This window comes from Myodes glareolus, chromosome 5 (assembly GCF_982192425.1).
Source record: "Myodes glareolus chromosome 5, mMyoGla1.1, whole genome shotgun sequence".
NCBI lineage: Eukaryota > Metazoa > Chordata > Mammalia > Rodentia > Cricetidae > Myodes > Myodes glareolus.
This window is the reverse complement of record NC_142030.1, coordinates 70,070,676-70,091,089: the sequence shown is the minus strand read 5'-3', so window position 1 is coordinate 70,091,089 and position 20,414 is coordinate 70,070,676. Positions and strand designations below refer to the sequence as shown.

Sequence of the window (20,414 nt, the reverse complement as noted above, 5' to 3'; positions counted from 1 at the left end):
TTTTAAGGTTGCATAACATCTCTGTGTTGCCACGTATAATTGTGTATGTGTAGAAATTGTATATTATAATTTCTTAATATCCTTCTCCATTGAAGGAGACTGGCTATTTCCTATTTTGACTGTTGTGAATAATGCTGAAATTAATGTGGAGATAAGCCATCTTTCCAAGGTAAAGATGTCATTTCTTTTGAGGATGGAGGTGTATATATACACATATGTATGTATGTGTGTGTATGTATGGATGTATGTATATATACAGGCATGAGAGAGATTGAGGTTTGCTATGGTAATTCTTTAATTTAATTAGCTTTGGGGACTCCATAGCTTCCTCTAATGCTGTCTGCCTCCCCTGAACAGCACAGAGACCATCTTCTTTCTACACCCCCTACCCAGCACTCCTTACTATCTGTAGCAGTTCATCTTATCAAACAGCTCAATTCTAGTCACATTCCCCTAATGCTGCCGATGCTGAACACACTTTCAGAGGTAGTGTTTCCATTGGGAAGTCTTCCTCTTCTCAAAACCTTTGCTCAATTTTAAGCCAAATTCTTTTCTCTGCTTCTAAGTTGTCTGAATTCTTTATATATGTGGTTATTAATCCCTTATCAGATGTGTAGGTTGGTTTGCAATTTCCCCCATTCTGCAGGACAGATTATTTTCATTTAGTTGCTTCACTCAGTGAAGATTATTTTAAGTTCTATTTATTAATTTTTGCTCTTATGACCTAAACTTTTGATGTGCTAATCAAAGATATCATTGCCAAGCCCAGCCTCAAGGAACTTCCCCCAATATTTTCTTCTAAGATTCCTAAGCTTAGCTCTGCAATCCATTTTGAGTTGGTTATGTGTGTGGTAAAGGGTCTAATTTCATTCCTTTTTTTCTCATGTGAAAATTTAGGTTTTCTAACATCATGAATAAAAGTAACTTTTCTTTCTACCTTGCCTCTTCTTGGTGCCTTTGTTGACATTTTTGGTGATACTTCTTCCTCATGAGCCTCATACCTACCATAAAGCCAGTACCATCTGGCTTTATTACCACCATCTCAAAATACCACCTTAAATCAGGAAGTGTGCTGCCTCCAATATGTTTTCCCTATTCACACTTAACTTGGCTCTTTCAGATCTTGCTGTATGTCCATGAGAATTTGACAGCTGTGCTCCTCTTCCTCTTCCTGTGGAGACTGGCCTAAGGATCCTCTCACTGAGTGTGGTCTGGACTGAGATTTTATAACAGTGTCGCTCACTGTGACCCATTCATGTGCACCTTCTTCAGCCTTTGAAGCAACATTCACGGTTCTCGAAGTCTCTGTCTTCCGCGCTGAAAATTTGCTGCTCATATTGGCTCCTAACTTCTTTCACTTACGTGATCATAAACAGGGTTTATTTCTTAATTATTTTTTCCCAGAAAGGTTATTATTCATGTATAGAAATATTCTTTATTTTGCAGCTTTATGAAATTCATCTGTTGGTGTCTAATAGAAGTTGGATCAAGTCTGTGGAGTTTCCATAGAGATAATCATGGTGTCTGCAAACTTGCTTCTGCTTCCCCTGTCTGCCACTGTCGGGGTCCTCTGACTGCTCTGCTGACTGGTGTAGACAAATGAATGAAAGGGACGAGGATTCTTGCCTTGTTTGGGACACAGGGGAAATGTTCTCAACTTTTAACCATTTATTATGATGTTTGCTATAGGTTTTTTGTAAATGGTTTTTGTTTTGGTGCTACATCTCAAGTGAATTCAGGGACATAATAAGTAATAAGAAAAAAACTTTTAGAAGTTTGTTAATGTTTATTTCCCCTGAAATGCACAGATCACAGTGTATGAAATCAAAAGATTCAAATAAAGTTATGATTCTGTGTAAACAACTTCTGAGTCATGATAGAGGGTAATTCTGTCATACTTCCATGATCAGAAAGTTCCCACGTGGCCCCGTGCCACCAATTGACAACTGCCGCTTTGACTGCCATCCCTGTACATTCCTGGCTTTGAACTTCACATAAACCAAATAACTTAGAATGTCTTCTTAATCTGACATTTAAACACTTAATGTGTTTTAGATATTTATCTATGTTACTGCATGTAGTATTAGTTTTTCCTTTTTGTTGCTGAGTAGTATTCCGTGGATGTAATATTCCATAATTTACTTATTAGTTATCTTGTTGATTGGCATTTGGTTGTTCCTAGTTTGAAACTATTATGAATAAAGCCTACAAGAATATTCTTGAGTAAACACTTAAAGATGAAAGTATTAGAATATAGAAAAAAGTAACATTATAAGTATTGGTGAAATTGAGCTTGTGAGACAGCTTAGAAGGTAAGTAAAAGATGCTTATGGGAAGCCTATCTGCCTGAGTTTAATCCCTGTAAAAGTAAAGAATCAATTCCCCTAAGTTGTCCTGTGACCTCCACAGACATGCTGTGACATACACAACCCCTTACCCCCATCACACACACACACACACACACACAGAGAGAGAGAGAGAGAGAGAGAGAGAGAGAGAGAGAATTGATTGAACTCTCAGTGTTTGTTGAGCCCTTTGCAATAAATCCGCGAATATTATTTTAGTTTGAATGTCCTTTTTCTTTTCTCCATCAAGTATTGTAAGATTTATTTTCCAGGGTTTTCTCACATCCTACACAAAACTTTCTTGATTATCACTGTATTTCTAGAACAAATTTTAATGTGTAATGTTTGCTGGTTATGTAATAGGCTCCTTATGTTTTGCTAGAGTGAAAAGCCAGTCTTTGTATGCAGGAAAGTAACAGTCTAGTGGAAAAGATGGATGGTAGCTGCTATGCGCAGATCTGCCAAGTCCCCCAAAATCCAACAAGGAGACCGAGTGCCATATGTAAAACCAAAGAGTCTTCCATTATTCAACTTTGCAAACTTGGTCTCTCCGTGTGTCCATCGTATTAGAATAATCAGAGAGCCCTGAGTTCAGCTAGAGTTGGGTTTTTATAGGAGTAAAGGTAGGGGCGAGGGATTTCTAAGGTTCAGGACCCCTGATTGACTGACATTTGTCTAGGGGTGTCCTGGTGAGTGTGTGCTGGAAGATGACCCTATCTACAATGACTGGAACATTGGAATGCTAGGAATTTCCTTTGGATGGTCTGTCCTTGGGTGGTGCTTGGTAATTTGTGGTCCTTCCAAAAACCAGGTATTGCCTCAGGGTAAACTACTGAGACTCAGGCCTCCATTAAACTTTACACTGGCAGGTGATAATGGTTGGAAGTAAAGAAATTCCTTTGGGTGGTCTGTTTCTGTTTAGTTTATCATGGCTGGCTCCTGTAGAGCTAGCAGTGGAAAGCAGAGGGGGTGGAGGGGTGGGGTGCTCAGAACTGGAAACTGGTGCACACCTGAAAAGCCTCGCCAGTCTTGGAGAGGTTTACCTGCTATGGGGCATCCCAGAGAAAGAAAACAGCAGGGGAAAGAGAGTGATTCACCTGGAGAGCAAGTGGGTGCTCATGGCGAGAACATAAGCCTGGCATAGGGGAGGCACCTTGGAACCAAGACCTGGATCACAGAGGGCCTGGAAAGCTGCTGTGAGGCACCTGGACTTTGCCTCGGTTCTTAGTTGGGGTTTCAACTGCTGTGGCAAAACACATGGCCACGGCAGCTTAGGGAGGAAACATTTTATTTCACTTTACAGCTTATAGGTAGCACTGAGGCCATGGAAGGAACTTAAGGCAGAAACCTGGAGGTTAGAACTGGGGGAGTAACCTTGGAGGAGGGCAGTTCTGCTCCTCCTGGCTTGCTCTGGCTGCTTCCTTCAGACCATCCAACAATACTTGCCTAGGGGTGGTACCACCCACAGTGGGCTAGGCCCTCCCACACCAATTGTTAATCAAGACAATATCCCACAGGTGGCTCCCATGAAAACATTTTCTTTCTTCCTTTCTTCCTTTCTTTCTTTCTTTCTTCCTTCCTTTCTTTCTTTCTTTCTTTCTTTCTTTCTTTCTTTCTTGTTTTTTGTTTTGTTTTGTTTTTTTGTTTTTTGTTTTCACAGAGTGATCCTTTATTAAGAGAGGAGGAAAAGTTCAAGTGACTGCCTTCTGACTCTGGCAGAAAACAGCAGCCAATGACCTTGCAGAGTAATTTTTAAGAGGAGAAGAAGGGGAGGCCTGTGTTAGAATGGGCTAGGATTGGTGGTAAAGGGCATAGGGAACAAGGGGAGTGGGGGAGGGGACACGAGAAAGGGGGCAAAGGACTGCCTCTGAACAGAGAGGAGACAGACGTGGCCCATAAACAAATGACAGCTTTTAAAGGTAAAGGGGGAAACCCCATGGGAAACATTTTCTTAACTGAGGTTCCCTCTATATCTAGGTTTATGTCAACCTAACAAAACCCAGACAGCACATCTCGCAAATAACACAGAGCCACCAGCTGCTTTTACATGGGAGTAGACTGGGTACCACCTTACTTACCCACAAGCATGGTCTTGAACTTGTTCTGCCTTGGACTCTTCATGGTTCCTGAGGCTTGTACTTTAGGTCCTCTCTGCCTGATCTACACAGTGAACTTTGTTTCTTAGTGACTTGTATGACCCCACATGCCTGTGTGTTACAGGTACAGTGGTGGTGGGTATTTGGTCCAACGGATTAAACCATGAATTTCTAGAGACTGTGGCTACTCTGTGGGTCCTGTGTTGTGACTGAAGAAGGGTGGAAGGTAGAGCTTATTGAAATAAATCTGAGATAGAATTTCTGAAATCAAATCAATTCACATATGACTATATACTGTTTGGCCCATTCCTAACCATACAGGCCTTCCAAGCAGAAGCCCGTGGAGGTGTGTCTGGGTTGCTCTGTAGGAAAACGGGCTTGCTTTTCTGAAGCCTTCTGGAATTTCCACGTTGTGAACAGATGGCATCACGTTCGTTTGAGATGCAGAAGAATTTCCATGTATTCAAACATCGAAAGTTTGAGAAAATAGAACATGAGTAATAGCTAGAGCGGGGAAAGAGCATGACATGTCAGTAGAAAGCTAGACCCTAGGCTAAGACAAACGTTCCAGTGGGAGCCTTGGTCAGCAATCTGGGCTGTGCAGGGTGTGTGGAAGATGAAGCAGAGCATTCCTAGGTCCTGGGCTTAGCTAGGGTTTCTGTTAGAAGCACGACAATATTTTTTTTTCTCTCTCTCTAAATGTAGAAGGTTCCTGTTACATGCTTGGCCCCAGGAACACAGAAATGAAATCCCAGTCGCTGACTCCAGGGACTCGAGCATGGTAGGAAGACAGACTAATAAAAGATTTGTATGGAAAGTGAGAACAGAAGTGTGAGGGCCCCGACCTCACCTGGCAGGATCAGGAAGACTCCCAGGAAGGGGTGAGGAGCTCAGAACGAAGTTAAGTGAAGGGACAAGGTCAAGAGTATGATAAGCTTGGGGACAGGGCAAGCAATGACACAGAGGACCAAGGAATGAGATAAATGCAGAGAGGTCATCTGTGTGGCTTGGTATGGTCAAGGAGTTGCAGCCTGAGATTCAGGCTGGGGGTTAGAACAAATTAGAACGTTCAGGAACTTCTAAGCACGTTATACAAGGTCAGACAAATCATTTGCAAAACAAAGTGTGTCCTGTCAGTAAACAGACGAGGGTGTGGGAGTATTTGGTAATAGTGCCGTGCTGCCAAGATCAACAGTTCACGTGCACAATTACTCATTAATCTAACACTTGTAGAACAGAAGAGCTAAGTACAAGGTACTGGAAGCCCCCGACCAGTACTGTATTCTTGACAAAACCACCACCACCAGACTGACGTCCAAGGTAGAAACTTGTTGAAAGAATAAACAAATGATCAATCTGAGTCTCCATCCAAAGACCTTATTGTTCCTGTTGACATAGCACCCTCTCCCTCTACCATAATTACTGTCTAACCTCTACTAACTCACAGAGAAGTGGATCATCATCTCTGCTGGGATGCTGGATGGTGCAGGACCTTAAGCATGTCTGCAAGAACCAGGCAAGTGGAGTGAGCCCATGAGAGATCTGAGCTGTAAGACCATAGGGAGAGTGAGAACGACAGCAAATGGGGAACAGGAGTCCTTTGAACAGGAACCAGCTGCTGGCCAACTAGAGTCAAATTAGGATAGAGAAAAGATGCAAATTTGTGTTTTCAAGCAAGTGGCTTGCCACTGTCTGAATTTCTTCTCCCTCCCTGTCCAGGATGCAGCATGATCCGCTCGGTATCTGCCTGGAGGAAAAGGTGTATAGGGAAACATTTAGTAAGACACAAAGCCCTCCTGCCCCAACTACCTTTTTTTGACGGACATGACATCGAACTTGGTGATCTCTGTATTTAAAAGAAGGACACCACTGCACCCACAGACAAGCCGGCCAAGTCAGGTGTCAGGAAGTCCCCTCCCCCAATTCACACTCCTGGCTGCGCTCCTGCTCACCTGCAGGTTAATCTCTGCCCTTAGGCATGGACCAGGCTTCAGGACAGCTCCTCCCCCAGCCTGCCAAAAGCCTGTGTGGCAGTTTCTGATTGCCTGACTTGTTTGTTCTGCTGGAGGAGACAGAACACTGCGCTGTGCTGGAATCCTGCCCCACCCCCTTCTGCACAGCTGCCTACCCCAGCACACGAAAGCTGCTGAGCAAACAGAGAAATCAAAGATGATTATAGGCTGCTAGAAAACCGTGCGCTTCCGCCTGGCTGCTTCCGCCTGGCCGCATCTGCCTGCCAAGCTGTTATGTAAGCCACAGACCCGCTCGGGCCTGGAACCCAACAGATGCTGTTGACAGCCCTTCCGTGACCCGCTCTCACCTAAGCTTCTCCCCACCCTGCCTCTCTAGGAGCGCACCTGCCCCGTGAGAGACTCGCACATCCTGCCACTGACAAAGCCACTTCTCTATTTGTTTTGGGGTTTCCCTGCCTCTGCCCCTTCCAGCACAGACACATGGGTGGGTCGGGGCCAAGAGTTGACTTTGGTCAGATTCCAAGTGACTAAGACATTTTACTTTGGAAAACTCCATTTCACAATCCAGGGGAGATGGTTGTTTTTCAGCCTCCTAAGTGAATAATTCACTTTGGCTGTTTAGACACTAGAGCTGAACGAATAGCTCCCAGAGCCCCAGATGACCTCCTGGCTGGAAAGGGCCTGACCGCGCTGTTCTGATAACCAATACGTATTCCTATTTAGGGATCCTAGATAAACCTCACAGTCCAAGACACCTAAAAGATTCAAAAGAACTTTTCCTCCAGGGTGTCCGTGACTTGGTTAAATGTGTTGGTTTCTCAGTGCTTCAGTTTTTCTCTCTGCATCACAAGGCTAGGAACAGGGCAGATTCCTGCAGCAGGCACCCTGGAAATTTCAACTATTAGCTCCGCCCACATTCTTCATGTGTATGTATTCATGTATGCAGGTACGTATTTAGTTTTGCATATGTGTGTGGAGTCCCCAGGCTGATGTCCAGTGTCTTCCTCTGTCTCTCTTCACTCTACACATTGAGACAAGGTTGAACCCAGACCCACACACGTAGTTTGTCAGGCTAGTCACCTTGGTCCCATGGCCTCCCTGTCTCCAGCTGCTGGTCGCTGGAATTACAGGTGGGCTGCCTCACCCTAAATTTATGTGGGTTCCAGGAATCCAAACTCCAATCCTCACACTTGCCCAGCAAGCATTTTCACCGCTAAGCCATTCTCTTTGCTCCTAAATTCAGCATTCCTATTAGCATTGTTATCACATTTGAAATGTGCTCCCAGGCCCATTAGTGTTAATGGTGTCCATGTAGGACTTAGACATGTGTACCTAATTGACACGGGGGTCCATTACTCTCCTTTTTGCAATCGCAACTGGCCATACCCCAGCAGAAGCGCTCAGACCTCAAGTACAGGGTCTTGAACTTCGGAGTTGGATATAACCTATATTAGAAACCAAAGGACCTTTTTTTAGCTTGGGAGACTTTTGATAACTGTTTTTACTTCTTTAGCAGTTATAGTTCTATTAAATTTGCTTAACTGGTCTTGATTTAATTTTATTAAGTGATATTTATTCAGAAAAGTTTCCATTTTCTTTAAGTTTTCCAGTTTTGTGGAGTACAGGTTTCTGAAGTATGACTTGATGAGTCTCTAGATTTCTTCTCTGTCTGTTGTTATGTCCCCCTTTTCATTTCTGATTTTGTTAATTCGGATATTCTCTCTCTGCCTTTTGGTTAGTTTGGATAAAGGTTTTTTAATTTTCTCAAAGGACCAGCTTTTTGTCTCGTTGATTCTTTGTATTGTTTTCTTTGTTTCTATTTTGTTGATTTCAGCTCTCAATTTGATTTTTTTCTGCTGTGTAGTTCTCCTAGGTGAGTTTGCTTCATTTTGTTCTAGAGGTTTCAGGTGTTCTATTAACCCACTAGTGTGGGATTTTTTCCAGCTTCTTTATGTAGGCATTTAGTGCTATGAACTTTCCTCTTAACTCTGCCTGCATTGTGCCCATAAACTTGGGTACGTTGTGTGGTCATTTTCATTGAATTTTAGGAACTCTTTAATTTCTTCCTTGACCCATTGGTGATTCATGAGAGCATTGTTTAACTATCATGTGTTTGTGGACTTTCTGAAATTAGTGTTGTTGCATTCTAATATTAAGCCATGGTGATTTGATAAGATACATGGGATTATTCCAATTTTTTTTTGTATCTGTTGAGGTTTGCTTTGTTACCTAGTATGTGGTCAATTTTTGAGAATGTTCCATGGGGTGCCAAGAAGAAGGTATATTTTTTTATGTTTGGATGGAATGTTCTATAGATGTCTGTTAAGTCCATTTGAGTCATACTCATAAACACCTTCAGTAATGTAGTAGGATACAAACTTAACTCCAAAAAATCAGTAACCCTCCTTTGCACAGATGATAAATGGCCTGAGAAAGAAATCAGAGAAACATCACTCTTCACAATAATCACAAATAGCATAAAATATCTTGGAGTAACTCTAACTAAACCTGTGAAAGACATGTATGACAAGAACTTTAAATCTTTGAAGAAAGAAATTGAAGAAGACACCAGCAAATGGAAAGATCTCCCATGCTCTTGGGTAGGTAGAATTAACATAGTAAAAATGGCAATCTTACCAAAAGCAATCTATAGATTCAATGCAATGTCCATCAAAATCCCAGCAAAATTCTTCACAGACCTCAAAAGGATGGTACTCAACTTCATATGGAAAAGCAAAAAACCCAGGATAGCCAAAACAATTCTGTACAATAAAAGAACATCTGGAGGCATCATAATCCCTGACTTCAAACTCTACAACAGAGCTACAGCACTGAAAACACCCTGGTATTGGCATAAAAACAAACAGGAAGACCAATGGAACCAATTGAAGACCCAGATATCAATCCACATACCTATGAACACCTGATTTTGACAAAGAAGCAAAAAATATAAAATGGAAAAAAGAAAGAATATTCAACAAATGGTGCTGGCATAACTGAATGTCAACATGTAGAAGAATGAAAATAGATCCATATCTATTGCCATGCACAAAATTCAAGTCCAAATGGATCAAAGACCTCAACATAAAGTCAAACCATATTGAACCTCATAGAAGAGAAAGTGGACATACACTTGAATGCATTGGCACAGGAGACTGCTTCCTAAATAAAACCCCAGTAGCACAGACACTGAGAGAAACAATTAATAAATGGGACCTCCTGAAACTGAGAAGTTTCTGTGAAGCAAAGGACATGGCCAACAAGATAAAATGGAAGCCTACAGAATAGGAAAAGATCTTCATCAACCCCACATCAGACAGAGGTCTGATCTCCAAAATATACAAAGAACTCAAGAAATTGGTCATTAAAAGAGCAAATAATCCAATAAAAATTTGGGATACAGACCTAAACAGAGAACTCCCAACAGATGAATCTAAAATGTCTGAAAGATGCTAAGGAAATGTTCAACATCCTTAGCCATCAGAGAAATGTAAATCAAAACAACTCTGAGATTCCATATTACACCTGTAAGAATGGCCAAGATCAAAAACACTAATGACAACTTATGCCGGAGAGGGTGTGGGGTAAAGGGAGCACTCCTCCATTGCTGGTGGCGGTGAAACTGGTACAGCCACTTTGGCAATCAGTATGGTGATTTTCCAGAAAATTAGAAAACAGCTTTCCTCAAGTCCCAGCAATACCACTTTTGTGTATATACCCCAAGGCTGCTCAATCATACCACAGGGACTTGTGCTCAACAATGTCCATAGCAGCATTATTTGTAACTAGAATGCGGAAACAACCTAAATGCCCCTTGACCAAAGAATGGGTAAAGACAATGTGGCCCTTTTGTACGATGGGGTACAACACATCAGGAAAAAAAAGACATCTTGAAATTTGTGGGCAAATGGATGGATCTAGAAAACCTCATATTGAGTGAGGTAACCCAGACCCAGAAAGATAAATACAATATATACTCACTCATAAGTGACTTTTAGACATAAAGCAAAGAAAACCCAGCTTATAATTCACAATCCCAGAGAACCTAGACAACAGTGAGGTTCCTAAGAGAGACATACATGGATCTAATCTGCATGGGAAGTAGAAAAAGACAAGATCTCCTGAGTAAATTTGGAGCGTAGGGATCATGGGAGAGGGCAAAAGGGGAGTGGGGAGGGAGGAAGGGGAGTGGAGAAAAATACATAGCTCAATAAAAACAATTATAAAAAACCCAAAAGAAGCTGATTTCATGAAGACATTTTTATATGATATTTCTATGCAATTGCAAATCACTATTTGGAACTATTTATCACTCCTCCCCTAAGCACACACATCTGGATGCCTTAGGACCTTGTGCTGTAGCGTGAAGCTTACTCCATAATCAGAGCACCCTGACTTCCTTTATTGTCTACCTCACTTCCTAATACACAGTCTTCCAAGGGGACCCATTCTGATGCTGGTCCATGGCTGACCACATCCACTCTTCGCTTGTTCTATCTTGGAAAGGGTGGGCAGGAGATCCTGCACCAAGAGCACCCTAGACTAAGGAACTTGTATCATTTGGCTCAGTCCACTTCTGCTTCTCACCTCTCTCACTAACACTGGAAGTGAGGGGCCCTCAAAAGCCAAGGCACCTACACAGCTGCTCAGTTCATTCTCATTCTTCATGGATGACCAAAGTGCCGGATCTGACAACTGAGGTGGAAACCACCTCCCAGGAAGACAGCCAGAAAGATCATGTCCTGAGTTCAGGCATTTTGAACAAGTTAAAAATGAAAGAATAAATTGTCTTCTCTAGATCCTAACCTGTAGAAGATTTATGTCCTAAGTCCACATAAGAGTAAATGTGTATGGGGGTACTCCATAAGTACCTCGGCACTGAGAGATACACTTGTCTGTTGCCCGAGAACTACTTTATTCAAATACTGTATGGCACACCGAGATGCCATGGAGGAGCCGCCCTCCCATGACTGCTTCTAAATCAGAGGCCCCACCTCAGCTCCTGATTCTCTTCTCAAGGAAACTGCTCCTCACTCTACCTCAAGATGGCCTGCAGGTAGGAGATAGAAGATGAGCGTATACAGACCCTGCTGGCTTCAGGATAATTCCCCCATAGTGGTCTGTGTTTCCACACTAACATTTGGAAGACAAGATCAGTGTTGTCTGGACAGGACCCTGGGACTGAGACCTTTGAGTACCTTCCTCTTGCTTTGCCATTGGAGGAGTGCTGGCCTCCTACATGACTATGCAAGCTCCAAAAAGGGCCTCTAGAACTCCTCCGGGGTGTGTGTGTGTGTGGGGGGGGGGGGTTGAGAGGGAAATGCACTGGAGGAATTTTGCCTAAAGAAAGGAGTTCAAGAAACATGCTCCCTCTAATGTGTCTAGGAGGAACAAGACTAGGCAGATAACAAGGAAACTCTGCATTGTTCCAGTCACGCCCTCTGCTCTCACTGGGGACAGCTAGGATGCGAAATCTTCAGCACAGAACACTTTGGTGTGCCTGAGACTGAGTGGTGTAGAAAGACTAGCCAGCTATTAGCCTGGATTTATGACATCAGCTTCTGGAAACCCTTTCTTCAACTCCAGACATTCAGATTACGATTCAATCACCCTTGAGAGTTGGACATTAAATAAAAACGCAAGAACAAAGATCACCAGTCTCTCTTCTCTCTCTCTCTCTCTCTCTCTCTCTCTCTCTCTCTCTCCCCCCCCCCTTCCTGGTTTAGAGATACATTAACATTCCACTATACAATTTAGAAACTTACATATTTAATCATTAACCACTGCTACTCAGTTAAACCTAAACCATCGTATTATGTATAGTCAATCAATTTGATTTTGAAGAATGAATTTTTAATAAGTGTATCTCTTTATAACAGTTTTAAATGTACATAAAAAATGGCAGAGATGGCATTTCTTGTCAATAGCAGCAAAGTTGTTTATGGTACATTTATTACAATTAACAAGCATAGATAATTGTGATTACCTAAAGTCCATACTTGAGAGAATGGGGTTTTGTAGGGAAATGGAATTAAAATTCCACTATCTTCTTTGGTCTGTGGCCTTGGGTATCAAACCCAAGACCTTTGACATGCTAGATAAGTGTCCTATTATTGAGCCACATCCAGGTGCCCTGATTTCTTAGAGACATCATGAATTAGGCTTCCACCTGGCAGACAGAAAATCTTTGCTGGGTTCCACTTTCCTCTTTGGACACTTGCGGCTGTCTACCTTCCTGGGACGTCTCCTGCCAGGAGAAAATGTTAAATACTTTCTGGTCTAAAGTCTGGATTGTGCATTGCAAGCAACTCTTGTACAGCTTTATCTTAGAAGCATTCTAACAGCAATGGCATGAAATGGCCAAGAGGGGAGATTCTAGAATTAAATCGCTTGGATCCTAGTTTTGATATTCTAAGCTGTTACTTTTTCAAAGTCATATTTTTTCTTTTCTTTTCTTTCTTCCTTTCTTATTTTTTATTTTTTCAAAGCCATATTTTTTTTCTTCATCTACAAGATAGGAATTCTAATAGCACATTCTTCATAGACTTCCAGTGAGGAGCACTTTGCAAAATTCTAAGCACTCGGCAATAGTGCAATGATGGTGACTACCGTTAGCTTCGGAGCCGAGGCCCTTCTGACCAGCTTCGCTCAACGAGCTAGTCAATGAGTGTCTAGATCAATTTGGTGAAAAATAGCTTTTTCAACAAATATCAGTGTCAAAGGTCAGAAGGGAGAAGAAAAATAGTTATCTAAGCACAAACTTAATTGCATGAAGCATTCTCTTCAAATTAGAAAAACAAGGCAATTATAGAGACTACTGACGTCAAGACCTGGGAGGAATTACTCACAGGACTTTTCTGCTTTACCATTCTGCTTGAAGGATTAAAATGCCAGTGACTCTTTTGAGACACAGACATCTCTACTGAGGAAGAAAACAGTGTTTCACAGCTAACTAAGAATGGAGAGCCGCCCTACTGCCCACCCCCTCCCCCCACTGCAGGTGTGTGGACCTAGTGCAGTAATCAGACATGTGGGTTCTCATGCCTGGTCATGCCTCTCCTGCTCCATTTTCTCTGCTTAGGCACATTTCCACAATTTCATCTGACTGATATATTCTCAAGACTAAAGTCAGGCTTCCCTCAGAAAGTCTTCCCTTTGTTAGTCCAAATACTGCTCTCTCCTTCACCCTGTGGTGAGTGTTGTTGGTGCCCATGTTTAGCACAGTTCCCACAAGATGATGGTTGAGTGCTCAAAAAACCTTAGTGTCCGATCACTCACAAGTCCAAGAGCCTTTTTGTCTTTGAGTTTTGAGATAGGGAATCCCCGTGTAGCCCATGCTGGTTTCGAACTCGCTATAGAGCACTGAATGCTTCCAACTCATGATCTCCTGCCTCTCACAGGCTGGGATTATAATCCTGTGCCCTCCTGCCAGACCCAAGGGCTTTTGATTCTTTACTCTAGTCCAGAAGTAGAAGCAGCTTGGGGAAGCGCAAGGGTCTGGCAAAGGTTACATATTTCTATCCGAGTCATGATGAAGAATGGCAAAGGTGTCTCTTTCAACAACACGGTTAACACCAGTTGTGGACTAGGCGGTTACGTGGGTTAATCTGGGTGTTCAGGGCAGGTTTCAGTGCACGAGCCAATGTCAAAATACGTCACAGTCTTCATGAGTCAATGAGAATTGTACTCAAAAAACAAAACCAACGACAACAGAATGCTGTCCTTTGTCCCTTGGGAGTGCTCTGTAGGTTAAGTAGGTTCTCTGGGCTGAGGCTGTTGGAGGAAGGAGTTCTGCTGCAGCTCACTTCTTTCAGCTCTCCTAGGACAGGTGTTTCACCTACCTGCCCCTGCCCACCTTCCTAAGACTGATGATCTTTATGATGAATACAGTCAAGGCAACACAAGCAAGGTGCCTTCCTTAAGGTCACATGAAGTGTGGCCCTTAAACTTAGCATCCAAGCCCATGAATGAGACTCTAGAGTTTAAATCACTTCCCTCAGCATGGAGCATCTATTGGTTCCGTTGGCTTTGTGCCCAGAGGATTGGCTCTCCCTGGATGAGGCTGAGCTGTCAAATCAGGTCTGTGTCACGTGTGCCTGCTTTCTCAGGCCAGAGTCCACCTGAGCACTATGGTTGCTTAAGAAAATCGTGTGTGTGTGTGTGTGTGTGTGTGTGTGTGGAGAGAGAGAGAGAGAGAGAGAGAGAGAGAGAGAGAGAGAGAGAGAGAGAAAGAAAGAGAGAGAGAGAATGTGTAAGCGCACGATGGGGGAGGAGCAAGCACCTGCAATGGTGTGCGTGCGGAGGTTGGAATATAACATGTGAACTGGTTCTCTCCTTCAACCTTCATGTAGGTTCTGAGGATGGAACTCAGGTCCCCAGCCTCATGTGATGAGTGCTTCTACCCACTCAGCAATCTCAGCAGCCCTCATTCAGGAAGTATTTTATGTCACCTGATTCTCTACCCTACTCATCCCATGAATACCCCTGATGCTAGGTAGGAAGCAGGGTTCCAGGATGGACAAGGATGGATCTTTATATTTCACTGTATTATAACTTAGCCTACATCAGCATCCATTCTACACCTAAGGATTGAAGTAGAAATCTCAGTGGTAATAATGCCACAGGACAGTAGCTCTAGAGTAGACTCGAAAAGTCTCTCTATGTGGATACATTGGACAAGATCTACACATCTCCCTAGATAAGTCAATCATTGCTGATGTTTGGATGTTGGTTTTAGCACAAAAGATTCTTTGTTATGATTTTTTTGTTTGAAATGACACATGCATCAGAAGACATTTCTATAACCGTTTGATTAAATGCCCAGCAGGTCACAGTTCTTAAGTGAAGGCCGCACTGAATCTACAGCATCATCAGCGGTGTCTGGAAAGATGCTCCTGGATTCTGGAGCGCATCTACAGGGTTCTGGAGCGCATCGACATTTGGGGAAGGCGGCATTATTTCTCTCAGACTGATCCTCTAAATGGACAACATTCCCATCAAAGCAGGGAGGTAACGCTGAGGTCAAACACATGATGAGTCAGAAAGGAAAGCCTGTCAAACAGCAGCAGAGACAGACGGCAGCAGGAGGCAGAGCCCAATCAAGTGTAGCCTCGCCCGCTCCCTCTCCTCCGGGAGATTAGGCTGTGGTTTTGGCACAAGACAACAATTTGGGGGAGAAAGCAAAGTTTATGGATATGGCTGCCTTTTCTCCTCTAAGCCAACTAGGGCCTTGTTTTTCAGTGAGCCCTGCCACTGTGGGAAAATTGCTAGAGTGTAAAGTTTCCCTCTTTGTCTACAGCGCACTTCATTTACCAGGGAGCCAAGTCGGGAACAGAGCCGCCTCTCACACAGTCCATGAATGACTCCGTTTTCTCAGGGCAGCCTCTGCCTGCCCATTGTTTAACTGTCATGGCCTCTTGTATAGGTGTTCCCTGCCGTCCAGGCTGTTATGTAATGCCTGGGCAGGGAACATTGCGTGAGAGAAAGAGAAACCAGAGAGGAAAAACCCAGAGGGCAACCCAGACCAAACTGTCTTCTGGTGGGAGGGAGGGAGGGAGGGAGGAGGGAGAGAGAGAGAAAGAGTCATGTTTAAGCTTGAGTGATAAACCAGGGCTACTGGCATAGAAAGCTCCCAGGGCTGGCAGGAATGAATACTTCTGTTTATATCCACCAGACAGGACACGCTGTACCTTCAGGTCAGGGCAGCTGTAACCTAGGTCCTCCCCCAAGACTCTGACAAGAAATCCTCCCCCCATATTTAAGGCCTAAGTGGAAAGGATTTTCCCTCACCATAGGCTCTGCTGTGTTCCTCTCTCCTGCAACCTCACTGACTGGGGGTGGGGGGAGGTGGGGGAGGCTCTGAGTCCTGTACATGTAAGGTTGGCATGGTTCTCCAACAAGTTCATTGTCAAAAAAAAAAAAAAAAAAAAAAGCAGCCATCACTTCGCATCCATGAGTGCTGCTATGGTCTCCGATGCCTACTCTAGATTGCTGTGTCTCTGACCTGAGTGTTTCCCACTGTGGTGGTTTGAATGAGAAATGACCCCTATTGGCTTGAGGATGTGAACTCTTGGTTCTCGGTTGGTGGTGCTGTTTGGGAACTTTAGGAAGTATGTCACTGGGGGGTGGGGTTGAGAGCGATCGTGGAGTCATCTTCCTTTCAGGTCACAGTAGCTGCTTTGTGCTTGCAATTGGAGATGCACCCTCCCAGTTTCCTGCTCCAGCTGACGTGTCTGTTTCCCATTGCCATGTCTCCTTGACGTGATGAACTCTTATCCCTCTGGAACTGGAAGCCAAACTAAGCCCTCTTCTTTATAAGTCACATGTAGTCATGGTGTTTCAACACTGCAGCCGAAAGTAACTAATACACCCAGCATCCCCTTGGGTCACGCTGCCTGTACTGCGGCGGGATGAAGGATGGATGAAGGGAGTGGAGGTAATGCCTACACGGCTGTTTCCTCAAGCTTGTTCTGTAGACTCAGAGCCCTGGCCCCATTAGGACAGACCTTGTGGTGAGGAAAATTGGATTCCACACCCAGGTATTTTTGGAGACGGTGGCACATTCTCTTCCATTCTTAGAAAGTCACAGCCATACTGTATAAGGACACCTTGATGGATTTGCAGTAAAGGAACCTGAACCATGCCCATGTGCCACTTCTCAACTAGGCTACACGCTCCCTGGAAACAGACACTTCCCTTATATTGGTCTTGGTTGAATTCATTGTTCATAGTTCTCTTGTGGGTGTTTGATTGATGTGTGGAGTTAAAATGAAACAAATTTAGTTGAGTCTTTTTTCCCCAAGTTGTTTGCATTTTGACTCTACAAGACAAGCATCTCATAAAATATACTGTCTTAGCTTTCGATTGCTGTGATGAAACACCATGACCAAAAGTAACTTGGGAGGAAAGGGTTTGTTTCTGTTTAGCTCCACACCACAGTCCATCACTGGAGGAAATTGGGGAAGGAATTCAAGGCAAGGACTTGGAGGCAGGGACTGAAGCAGAAGTTGTGGAGGAATAGTGCTTACTGACTTGATCCCTATCACTCCTTCAGTCTGCTTTCTTACACAGCCCAGGACCATCTGCCCACACATCAGTTGTCAATCAAGAAAAAGCTCCATAGTCTTGCCCATAGGCCAATCTGATAGGACATTTTCCCAACTGATGTTCCAAATGACTCCAGCCTGTGTCAAGACACAGGCGTATGTCATGGTGAATGCTCGTCTATATTACTTATTATTCTATCAATAAAAATGAAAAGGGGGAACATGAGAGCTGGGACACTCAGGATGAAGACTTTCTGGTCGTGATGAAAGAGAAGGCTTCAGGGGCAGCTACACACCTCTCCCAGGTTCTCAGCCTTGAATGCCATCTTGATTTGGGCACCCACTCACCTCCGGCTGAACCTCTTTTCTCCCCCTACTGGGTTAAGTCCTTGAGACTCAGATGGCAGGGACTTTGCCCATATTTCTCTGCCTCTGAGGACCCATCTCCTCCATCTGCACCTACACTGCAGCAGACTTCAATAACACTGAAGACTTTGATTAACATCATTACCACGTCAAATGTCTTCATGGAGTCCCCACAGAGGAGAGTAACCGTTCATTCGTACAATATTTTTCAGTTGACAAAATTCTCTCTAATATGTGTCATCTTACATAATCCTGATTGTAAGTCTCTCTACAGGCTCAGTTATAGTTTGATAGATCAGAACGACAGTCACTCAATGGCCAGCTCAATGCAGTACCATCAAGGGTTACAGGATGGACTGTCACCAAGATCTGACTTTAGATACAGATCTCTGGTCACCATCTCACCAGGACTGACATATGGGTGACATTGAGACAAACATGAGGGAGAATTCCCTCCTCTGGGCCTCAAAGGACCTGCCATTGCCATTCTATATCCTGTTATGATCTCTCATAGCAATAAAGATGCTTGGGGAGAGTGAGAGAGAAGGTGGGAGAGAAGATGGAGGAAAGACAAAAGTAATCACCTGACCCTCCAGCTTCATGAGCCAGTTTTTGCTTTACTCCCTGACACGAGGGTTCCCAGTACTCCCCATTTCCAGGATAGTGGATCATGGAATGTCTATGCCCTGGTTCAGTAATAGCAAACAGAGATGTTCAGCAAATTATACAGAAGCATATTCTACCATGCCTAAGAGTATTAATGACTTTCTTGCATTGCCCATGAGTAAAATACCTCAGAAGGGGGCTGGAGAGATGGCTCAGAGGTTAAGAGCATTGCCTGTTCTTCCAAAAGGTCCTGAGTTCAATTCCCAGCAACCACATGGTGGCTCACAACCATCTCATAATGGGGTCTGGTGCCCTCTTCTGGCCTGCGGGTATACACACAGACAGAATATTGTATACATAATAATAATAAAAAGGAATAAACGCTTATTCCCTTAAAAAAAAAAAACCTCAGAAATCTCTAGGAAGACCTGCTTGATAGTGCTAGCTTTATTAAGAAATGTGAACACACACACACAGAGACCCTGAAGTAAGAAATAATCAACATGGTTATCATCTTTAGGACTCTCTCTCTATGTAGTGTATCCACATGTACGTATGGTGCATATGTATAGCACATGGAGACTGAAGGAGAATTTGGGGGATCTTCATCTACTGCTCTCCACATTATTTTCAAGACAAGGTCTGTCATTGACCCTGCAAATCACTAGAGTTTTCTGAACTAGCTATCCAGTGAGCTTCCATGATCTTCCTGTCTTTGTTCTTTAGTACTGGGGTTACAGGCATGTGTAGCACTGCCTGGCTTTTCTATGGGTGCTAGGGATTTTAATTCAGGTCCGTGTAGTTAAGCAGCAAGCATTCTTACCTGATGAACACCCTCTCCATCCCCTTAGGACTATTCTTTACAGCACTTCACAAGATACGTTTAGACTCTAATGAAAAAGTATAGAAAACTTAATGAGAAACGTGTCTTTTGCTTTGTAAATCATAAACTCTGTAGATGTGTTAATGGAGCAATAAAACAGGAGCCAGATAAAGCAACTGGTAGAACAACGGGGGATTAGCAGGGGAAAGAGAGCAACGTGTGTGTGTGTGTGTGTGTGTGTGTGTGTGTGAGTGTATGTGAGTGTGTGAGTGTTTGTGAATGTGTGTGTGTGCACGCATGCACATGCTTGTGTGTGTGTGAGCTTGATCCCTAGGATCCACATGGTAGAAGGAAAGAACCACCCTCTTTAAGTTGTCCTCTGACCTCCACATTCCTGTGATGGCAATTAAGGACCCCACTATACACACAATAAACACATAAATATAAACAAATAAAACATAATCATATGAGAGAAGAGTACATTTTAAAAAATATATAAAAAAGAAAAATCAATATGAAGCCCACTATTTTGTATGATAATTAAAAGTTGAAACAAACAAAGATGATCAACGAACACACTATTACCACCATGGTCTGGAGCAGAAGGCAGTCTGAAATCCCAGGCTCCGAGGGCAGCACCATGGACAGTCACTCACCTGCTCTTGAGAGCTCAGACTGGAAGACCAACAGGAGCAGGGGAGAGAGACAGAAAGATCTCTCTCTGTTGGGAGACTCATGCACTGTGAGGGGACCATGTTCTTCTGTGTAGGACTGAATAGGTTTTTTTTCGTTTTTCTTTCTGAGACTCAGGAATGAATTTCTCTGCTCTCTAGTGTGAAGGCACCAACAATAAATAACCTGTCCTGGTTCCAGCTTGTGCTGCCCATACACTCCTGGGTGTGAGTGTGAGCGTGGTCCACTTACTAGCAGCCATGCCCTTAAGGAAAACTGGCTCGCCCTCCTCTTGTCCATAGCTCCTCAGTTAGGGGTAGGGCTCATGAAACCCTCCCTACTCTGTGTTAGAATGCTGGGTAACCTCATCTTGTATAGGGAGCCACAGCTCCTGTGAGTTCTTCATGAGGGTAGCAACTACCAAAGCTCCTTAGACTTCTTGACTCCATGTGGATCTGGGTAACTAAATGTGGAGGTTGTAAAAAATT

General features: G+C 43.5%; 1 long non-coding RNA gene across 1 annotated transcript; it reads right to left on the bottom strand.

Annotated features, from left to right (window-relative positions):
- Nucleotides 1-5,750: 5,750 nt before the first annotated feature.
- Nucleotides 5,751-6,568, bottom strand: LOC146894948 (uncharacterized). Its single transcript, XR_015001148.2, has 2 exons — nucleotides 6,394-6,568; nucleotides 5,751-6,188 (listed from the first exon to the last, which is right to left on the bottom strand). It is a non-coding gene; the product is annotated as an uncharacterized LOC146894948 (long non-coding RNA).
- Nucleotides 6,569-20,414: the final 13,846 nt, after the last annotated feature.